Here is a 10,187-nt window from a genome sequence, read left to right as displayed (position 1 = left end):
TCTAGCCACGTCGCTCGAGCTGCCCTCTAACCACGTTGGCCATCACGACCGAGAGCTTGGCTCCGCCGGCCATGTCGCTGCCGTGGCCACAGGCGCGTAAGCTCGATTCTGAGCGCGTCACCACACTCACCACGTTCCCAGGGACCTAACGCACCACTCCCCGCGCCTCGCTGTGCCCCGTAGCTTCGGGTTCATCCTCGCCCGAACTCCGGCGACTGCCACGGTCATCGCCTGCATCGTTCCCGGCCTCCCCGAGCTCCACTTTCTCCACCTAACGACGCGGCTCGCTCCCCGCGTCACGTAGCTGCTCCCCGCCGTCGATTTGGTCGCCGGAGACACAAACCCGAGCCCCTCCGCCGCGTCTGTCGTCGCAGGCGTCAAGCCGCCGGCGAGTTTGACTCTGTTTGACCCCTGTGTGGGCCCAGGTTAACCCCCCCTGAGTCTATGACAGGTGGGGCCGGTCTGCTAACTAGTTTAGGATTAGTCTTAACTAATTTTAATTAGTTTAGACACTGACATGTGGGCCCAGGACCCACTGACAGCTAATTAGTGTTAATTTAATTCTGATAATTAGCTGAGTCACTGACAGACAGGGCCCACCAGTCAGGTTTGACCTGGCCGACCTAGTTGACCCGCTGACGTCACACCTATGTCATGCTGACGCATTAATTCAATTACTAGAATTATTCTTATATAGGAAATTCCAGAAAATAGGCAAAAACTTCTAAAAATCATAGAAAATCAACCATAGCTGCAAATGCAAATATTTATATATGAAAAATGATCATAAAAATTCAATCTATCCATCTGTAATGGTTTCATGTATGACAAAACAAGTTAACCTTGCTGTTTAAGAAGAATAAGTTAATGCACTAATAAGGCCATGTTTAATGAGCTAACATTTGAATCTTTGATTCAAATGAGTTCATCCCCTTCTGTTTTAGCTTGCATTAGGCCAAGACACTTTCATCTTGCCATGTCATAGCATGCATCATATTGTTGCATATTGCCATGTGTTGATTATGTTCGGTGTGTCTTTCATGGTAGGTTCTGCCTCCGAGGATAACCCCGAGTATCCGTCTGAAGGGTAGTACCCTACTACCTCTACAACAGGCAAGTAACCCATTGATCATTCCAATACAAACCCATGTTCTCGCTTCTGCTCTTGTTTACTGCATTAAGACAACGCGATTCAAACTGCTGTGTGCTACGGTAGTTGAACCCTTATCCTCTGCATGACCTGTCATTGCCATAGTAACTGGATGAAACCCACTAGCATGTGTAGGAGTTGATTGATCCATGTATGTGATTCCTACCTTGCCATGCCTACTATGCTTAGAGTTGTGTCAGGTCTGGTTCATCTGGGTGATGGGCTAGAGTGAAATGATTATGTCGGTAATGTGAGGGATGTGTTGAACATGTTTTGGTAAGGTATGGATGAGAGGCCATGTAGGAGTACATGGTGGGTTGTTTCATTGAGGCCGTCCATAAGAACTGAGATCTGTATGCGTGATTTAAGATTCAGTTACTACCACACATTGGGCCCTGAAATATGACCCTACTCGACTTACTGACCCATCTCGTCCTCTGTCCAGGAGTTGCAACTAGTTTCTGGTGTTTGTAGGTTATGTGTTGGCGGCCGTGCGTAGCGCTGACCCTAGGGGTGGGCTATGATGCGGTAGATAAACCGTGGCATGGTGTACCGAGTCGCTCGTTTGGTGTCTCGGGAACCCTGCACAGATCGTTTGGGGCCGTTGAGGACACCCCAGCCGGATTTCCTTGCGGATGGAACTTGAATAGGTGATAAACCTGGACTAGATACTTGTGAGGTTAGTCAGGTCGTGGTCTACACCCACGTCGGCTTTCGCTTGAAGTCTGCCGAGCACATGTCGTGTGCAGACGCTAAGTGGTGGAAACATGTGTGATGAAGTACACCCCTGCAGGGTATAAAACTATTCGAATAGCCGCGTCTGCGGTAAAGGACTACTTGGTTGCCTATACAGTTCATAGACAAGTTAATGGTTACTACTAAAAGACTCAAGATAAGTGTGAGTAACGAGGATGGCCCTCTCGTAGGATGATGAGAGAGGATCCCCGGTGGAGTATTGTGTTGGTGAGTAGTGGACTCGTGCGCGAAAACTATTTTACTAGTGGAGTTCCGTAGGATAGCTTAGCCAAGAGTCAAAGCTGGCTTGCTGTAATAACCCCACCACCTTCTTGAGAATGAGCATGTATAGTAGGTTCTGTTGTAAGACTTGCTGAGTACCTTTGTACTCATGTTTGCTTAATTACTGTTTTCAGACGACAACACCGCCCCCTCCGATGGGTTCTACGTAGACCTTGACGTCGACGAGTGACTAGCCACCTAGGTGGTGATCCTGGCCATGGAGGGACCTATGTAGATAGACAGGCTTCGAGAAGCCTTCTTTCTTTCTAGTGTCTGTACTCAGACTAGTTGCTTCCGCTTGTGCTTGTATGATTGTATGACTTGAGTGTCGGGTCATGTGACCCCTATCTGTATGAACATGTTATGTATGGCTCTCTGGAGCATTTAAATAAAGTACTTGAGTTGTAGAGTTTTGTTGTGATGCCATGTTGTATGTACTCATATCGGGCATATTGTGTGTATGATTGAAATGCTTGGTATGTGTGGGATCCAACAATCTAGTTTTTTGTCCTTGGTAGCCTTTCTTATGGGGAAATGTAGTCTAGTCTTCCTCGAGCCATAGTAGTCCGCTACAGCCCGGTTCACCGGAGTCCTGCTAGCCCAGCACTACTGCTCAGGACACTTGACTGGCCGGCATGTGTTTCACGTCGTTCCTATGTCTGTCCCTTCGGGGAAATGTCACGCGGTGACATCCGGAGTCCTGCCTAGCCTGCTATAGCCCGGGTTCCCCGGAGTCCTGTTAGCCTAGTGCTACAGCCCGGATTCACTTGCTGATGACCGACAGGCTCGATGTGATTCATGTATGTATGTCTCCATAGGTCTGTGCCGCTTTGGGTTCACGACTAGCCATGTTGTCCCGGGTTCTCTGTCATATGGATGCTAGCGACACTATCATATACGTGAGCCAAAAGGCGCAAACGGTCCCGAGCCATGGTAAGGCGACACCCGTGGGATACCGTGCGTGAGGCCGCAAAGTGATATGAGGTGTTAGCGGCTAGATCGATGTGGCTTGGAATCGGGGTCCTGACAGCGTTGGTATCAGAGCCGGACTGCCTGTAGGCTCGTTGAGCCAAACTGGTCGATGTCGAGTCTAGAAATGCTTTAGTTATATGTAGGGAAATTGATTGTGGAAGGGAACGTAAGGCTCTTTTACTCCTTTACCTTATGTCCTCTGATCTGAGTCATTCTCTTCTCTTTCAATGGGGGTTAAGGACTAGGCTCTCTTCTTCTATCAGGTTCACGTGTTACTAATCCGTAGTAGCTTATAGGATTGTTGTTACAAGCCCCAGTTCAGTTTCTACTATTTTTAGTATGCTGCTAATTGAATCAGAACCTTGATATGATGTTGTTGAGTTGTATTGCAAACTGTTGTGGATGTCTCAAATATTTTTCTGAGCATTTACAGTTGTTATGCTGTCCAATTTTCCCTAGAAATTCTAATGTCTTTGCATTGTGGTTGTGCTTTCAGATGGCCAACCGTGTTCAAAACCAAGTGATTCGCCTGACCCGGTGCCTCGACGTGCCCGGTCATACTGCTATGTTAGTCCGGGCAATGATCGAGACGGGTTGTCGTTGGTATCCCGAATACACCCTCGAAGAGCAATTCCGAGACTTTAATCAAAGCCAATATTTCTGCACCGTCGGGATATTTCCTTCTTATCCTGGATCTACCGAGCCCCTTCACTGTTCCTATGGACTCGGGGTTACTGTTGAGATGGCTGTGCAGGATGCTACCTATTCCATGATGACCATCATGCGAGTCCGGACTGGCCTGCTTCGGAACACCGACTTCCTTTACATGCCAGCTTCACTTCCGGGAGCGCAAGGGTATCTTCAGGCTATCTATGCTGACTCCAGTCAGGAGGACTCATTAACTCGTACCACTGCCGAGATGCTCGAAGATAAGGACCGAGAGAATCGGGCCTTGAGGCTGGAGCTTTTCAATACCCGTGCTGATCATTGGGCCACATTGACTTGGTTTGCACCTGCGGTGCAAGCTGGATGTATGGATACAAGGGATCTGTATCCTGTGAGATCTGCTCTGCCAGACATGGTGGATTGGCGTGATGTGGGAGGCATCACCCCACCCCGTGGTCCCCGCAGGCCACCGTTTGTTGGTCCAAGACCTCATCCTAGCCCCTATGGTCCACAAGCTCCTCAGGACCGTCTGTTCTCGGATGATCACGTTGAACTCCCAGGCTATGGAGGTGACTTCTATGAGGACTACTACGGAGCTGTCTGAGTTAGTAGTAGTACCACTAGTATTGTAATAGTTGTATCTTCACTGTCCTGCGTGACTTGTGGAATATGACTTTGTGTGTAATCAATTCCGGAGGTGTAGACAAATAATGTTTAGGATCTTGGAATGCCCCCGATGAGATGTAACGTCTTTCATCATAGTTGCACTGTAGCCTGGGCTTGTACTAAACTATGTATGATGTGTATGACCGTTGGTATATATATGGCAGTTTTATATTACCATGACATACGGATGAACATCTCTGCATTCCATGTTATCCATTACATTCTGCACTACCTTGCTAATTTTGAGCCATCCTTATCTAAACCGTTGTCTTGTTTTCTCCTAGGATGGTCAACACCCGCAGCAACCCTGCTGCCCCGGAGCAGGGGGAAGCCAGTGCAGCTAGGGGTGAAAATCTGCCTCACCCGCCCTCTCTGGCCGAAGTGATGCTGGAGGCGGAAAGAAACAAGTGTGAGAGTAACTGCCTGCTAGAGCGGATTGAGAAGAACACTGCACGCCATCAGCGAAATGACTTGGTGTCAATCAATGACTTTATCAAGCTGTACCCACCAAAGTTTAACCATTCCGTCGAGCCCCTCGACGCAGATGACTGGCTTCGCAGCATCACCCACAAGCTACATTCTGCCAACGTAGCCGAAGCCGACAAGGTTACATATGCTGCCTATCACCTCGAAGGCCCTGCTAGCCTCTGGTGGGAAAACTTTGAAGCTATGCGCCTGGTCGGCCAAATCACTACTTGGGCTGAATTCAGTGATGCTTTCCGCGAGCTTCACATTCCGGAAGGTCTCATGGATCGCAACAGGGAGGAGTTCTGCAATTTCACCCAAGGAAGACTGACTGTGGATGCATATAGTCGTGAATTTGGGAATCTGGCATGTTATGCTACCGAAGAGGTATCTACCGACGCTAAGAAGCAGGCAAGGTTCTGCAAGGGACTCAGCCCTGAGCTTCGCCGCGATCTTCGTCTGCACGAGTGCACCTCCTTTCAGAAGTTGGTCAATAAAGCCATCAGTAATGAGACAGGCCAGACTGATTATGACGCTTCACGCAAGCACTCACGTGATTTTTGGCTCTTCATTCGGCTCTGGAGCTCAGAAGCGCCGGGTGTGGATCCCAAGCATGGCACTGCCACCCAGGTTCATCCCGAGACCATCCTTTGAGGTGCCTCGTCCCAACCAGCAGTTTGCACCGCCCAAGCCCTATGGTGGCCCCGCTGCTAATGCTGCTCCATGCCCCAATGTGGTGACATGCTTCAAGTGTGGAGAGCCGGGTCACTATAGCCGAGAGTGTCCTTAGAACAACAACCCCAATCAAACTGGAAAGTCCGTTGGCCGTGGTAAGCCCGCGGGAAAGACATTCTACGCCAAGCCGGTCACCACTGCCCGTGGCCATGTCCACTATGTTTCAGCCGAGGCGGCTCATGAGGATCCTAACATCGTCCTTGGTACGCTCCTTGTTAACTACCATCCGGCATCTGTTCTTTTCGATACCGGAGCATCTCATTCATTCATATCCGAGAAATATGCTCGATTGCGTAACACGACATTCTGTGACATGCCCACTTCCATGGTAATTCAAACTCCGGGTTCCAAATGGCAAACTTCTAGAGTAAGCCATGGGAACCAAATTCTTGTCGATAGACTTGTCTTCCTTGCATCCTTAATAGCTCTCAAGTCCTCGGACATAAACATCATCTTGGGTATGGACTGGATGTCAGCTCATTATGCTAAGATTGATTGTGCCACTAGAACCATTCAACTTACTCATTCATCGGGCAAGACAGTCAATGTCTTAACTCGAGTGGCCAAGCGCCAACTTTACTCCCTAAATACCAACCCCCTTCCAGACCTTGAGGATGTTTCGGTAGTCTGAGACTTTCCGGATGTCTTTCCAGAAGAACTGCCAGGGGTTCCACTTGACAAGGATGTCGAGTTTGTGATAGACCTTGTTCCAGGAACCGTTCCAATTTCTAGAAGACCCTACAAGATGGCACCCTTAGAACTAGCCGAGCTTAAGAACCAACTCGATGAGTCCTTGAAAAAGGGTTTCATCCATCCTAGTTCCTCTCCTTGGGCTTGCCCCATCCTCTTCGTCAAGAAGAAGGATGGAACGGATCGAATGGTTGTAGATTACCGACCTGTCAACTTGGTCACCATCAAGAACAAGTATCCTCTTCCCGGGATCAACGATCTGTATGATCAGCTCGCTGGATCCACAGTCTTTTCCAAGATGGATTTGAGGTTGGGCTACCATCAAATCAAATCAGAAACGGGGACATTCCCAAAACAGCCTTTGTTACTCGTTATGGCCAATACGAATATACCGTTATGTCCTTCGGTTTAACCAATGCCCCAGCCACCTTGTCCCGGTTAACGAACTCGGTCTTCATGGAGTACTTGGATAAATTCGTCATAGTATACCTCGATGACATACTCATCTACTCCAAGAATGAAGAGGAACATGCCGAACATCTAAGGCTGGTATTGATGAAACTTCGAGAGCATCGCCTTTATGCCAAATTCTCCAAGTGTGAATTTTGGTTGCCATAAGTGACCTATCTAGGCCATGTAATCTCTGGTAAGGGTATTGCTGTCAATCCCGAGCGAGTTCAAGCCGTCCTTGATTAGACTCCACCTGAGACGGTCAAGCAAGTTCAGAGCTTCCTTGGCTTAGCGAGCTATTGCCGCCGCTTCATCGAGAATTTCTCCAAGGTTGCTAAACCTCTAACTGAACTCCTCAAGGAAGATAAAAAGTTCGAGTGGACTCCACAGTGCGAGTTCAGCTTTCAGGAACTGAAAAGATGCCTGACATCTGCTCCCGTACTGGTACCACCAGATTTCTCCAAGGACTTTATTATCTATTGCGATGCCTCGCGACAAGGACTAGGGTGCATACTCATGCAAGATCGTCAGGTAATTGCCTATGCTTCATGGCAATTACACCCACATGAGGAAAATTATCCCACACATGATCTAGAGCTTGCAGCTGTAGTCCATGCACTTAAAACTTGGTGACATTACCTCCTCGGTAATTGTTATGAGATCTTCACCGATCACCAAAGTTTGAAATATATCTTCACCCAACCAGGTTTGAATCTCAGGCAAAGACGTTGGGTCGAGTTGATCTCGGATTACGACTTAGGAATAACTTACACCCCGGGCAAAGCCAATGTCATGGCTGATGCACTAAGTCGTAAGTCCTATTGTAACAACCTGATGTTACAACAAAGTCAACCACTTCTCCATGAGGAATTTCGTAAGCTTAATCTTCACATTGTTCCTCGAGGTTTTCTATCTGCCCTGGTGGCGAAACCTACCCTTATGGATCAAATCATAGCTGCCCAGAAGCGTGATAAGGGCATATCCCGGATTAAGGAAAACATTGCTAGAGGAGTTGCTAAATGTTTTTCCATGGATAAGCGGGGTGTTGTCTTCTTCGAGAACCGTTTGGTGGTTCCCAAGAAACAACATCTACGCCAGTTGATCCTTAAGGAAGCTCATGAATCCCCTCTCACCATTCATCCCGGTAGTACTAAAATGTATCAAGACCTACGCCAGAGGTTTTGGTGGACTAGGATGAAAAGAGAAATCGCTCAACACATTGCTAATTGCGACGTTTGTCGTCGTGTTAAAGCAGAGCATCAACGGCCTGCTGGCACCCTTCAACCTTTGGCTATTCCCGAGTGGAAATGGGATAAAATCATTATGGATTTCATCACTGGGTTTCCCAGGACCAAGAGAGGGAATAATTCCATCTTCGTCGTGATCGACCGACTTTCCAAAGTAGCCCACTTTCTACCTGTTCGTGAGAGTATCACCGCTAGCCAGCTAGCCGATTTATACATCTCCCGAATAGTGTCTCTTCATGGTGTTCCATTGGAAATTAACTCAGACCGTGGGAGTCTCTTCACCTCTCGATTTTGGGAAAGTTTCCAAAAAGCTATGGGAACTCGTCTCTCTTTTAGCACCGCCTTCCACCCTCAATCAAGTGGTCAAGTAGAACGAGTCAATCAAATTCTGGAAGATATGCTCCGAGCCTCTGTCATCTAGTCCGGAATGGGTTGGGAGAAATGCCTTCCATTCGCGGAGTTTGCTTACAACAATAGTTATCAAGCTAGCTTGGGCAAGGCTCCTTTCGAAGTTCTCTATGGACGAAAATGTCGAACACCTCTTAAATTGTCAGAAACCGGGGAGAGACAACTCTTTGGCCCGGATATGATTTTGGAAGCAGAAGAACAGGTTCGCGTTATTCGTGAGAAATTGAAAACAGCCCAATCTCGTCCAAAGAGTCAATATGATCGTAAACATAAGCCTATGACTTATGAAGTCGGCGACAAGGCCTACCTTCGGGTTACTCCGTTAAAGGGAACCCATCGTTTCGGTATCAAAGGCAAATTGGCTCCTCGTTACATTGGACCTTTTAGCATTCTTGCCAAACGAGGAGAAGTTGCCTACCAATTGGAACTACCTTCGCATCTTTCCAGAGTTCACGATGTCTTCCACGTTTCTCAACTCAGGCGTTGCTTCGTGGCTCCTATCCGTGGAGTGGACCACGAAACGCTTGATCTACAAGATAACCTCTCATATCGGGAATATCCCGTTCGTATCCTTGATCAAGCTGAGCGTACCACTCGACGTCATAATATCAAGTTTCTCAAGGTTCAATGGTCACACCATTCCGAGAAAGAAGCCACTTGGGAAAGGGAGGATCGTCTTCGACTCGAGTACCCCACCTTCTTTCCGGAGGATCCTAAATCTCGGGACGAGATTCTTTTGAGTGGGGGTGAGTTATCACACCCTAGTTAGTTCAAGCATTAGAGTGTGCATCATGTTTAAATTCCTTTTAAATTTGAAATGGGGATGATAGAACCCCCAGCACCCCCCTTGGAACAACTAGGGTTTACTAAAAACTTTTCCAATGAACCTGAAATGCCCTTCTAAAAAGCCCACCTTTTTGTTTTGGGTTAAAACCTTTGACAAAAATGGTGCACATTTTTCTAGGACATCAAAGGTCATTGGATTAATCCTTATGGTATTTGCATTTGGGCATTTAAATGCTATAAAATATTTTAAATGCTCAAATAATCATAAACTAAAATGTTTGCTGTTGGATATATTCTAAGTAGTGGCCATGATTAATTTTATAATTTATGGTAATGCCCTGGTATTTTTAATAAAGCCCTGAAGTTACAGAAATAGTAAATAAATAAGAAAAACAGAAAAAAGGAGAGAGAGAGAAACTTACCAGGCGCAGCCCACCAGCCCACCTGGCTCAGCCTAGTCGACTGGCTCTTGCCAGTCGTCCTCCTCCTCTCGCCAGGAGGACGAGGAGCGCGTGGCCGGCGCCCGCGGCCACACGTCGGCCACCTCCTGCTTCCGCCGACGCCCTGGAGGCGTCTATGAGTGCCACGCCGACCCCCACGTCTCCCTCTCTTTCTTCCCACTCCCCCTGTGGCCTCTCCCCCTCTCTGGCTCTCTCCCCATCTTCCTGCCGACGCAGCCGCCGTAGCCGCAGCCACCGTCGTCCTCGTGTCACCCCACCATGCCCACGAGCTCCGCAACATCTCCCTCGACCTCCTCGACGAGCCACGAGGCCTCGGACGCGCTGCAACACCGCCACCGCTGCCGTTCCCCTCGTCGGTCACCGGAGATCGTCTTTGATGTTTTGCCGCCTCCCAAGCTTCCCCGAGCCCGCTTCGACGCCCGCTGCACTCACCGTGATCTTCTCTCTCTTCTCCCCCTAGCCACGTCGCTCGAG

The sequence above is a fragment of the Triticum urartu genome, chromosome 3, assembly GCF_003073215.2.
Source record: "Triticum urartu cultivar G1812 chromosome 3, Tu2.1, whole genome shotgun sequence".
Lineage (NCBI taxonomy): Eukaryota > Viridiplantae > Streptophyta > Magnoliopsida > Poales > Poaceae > Triticum > Triticum urartu.
Note: the sequence above shows the minus strand (reverse complement) of the source record.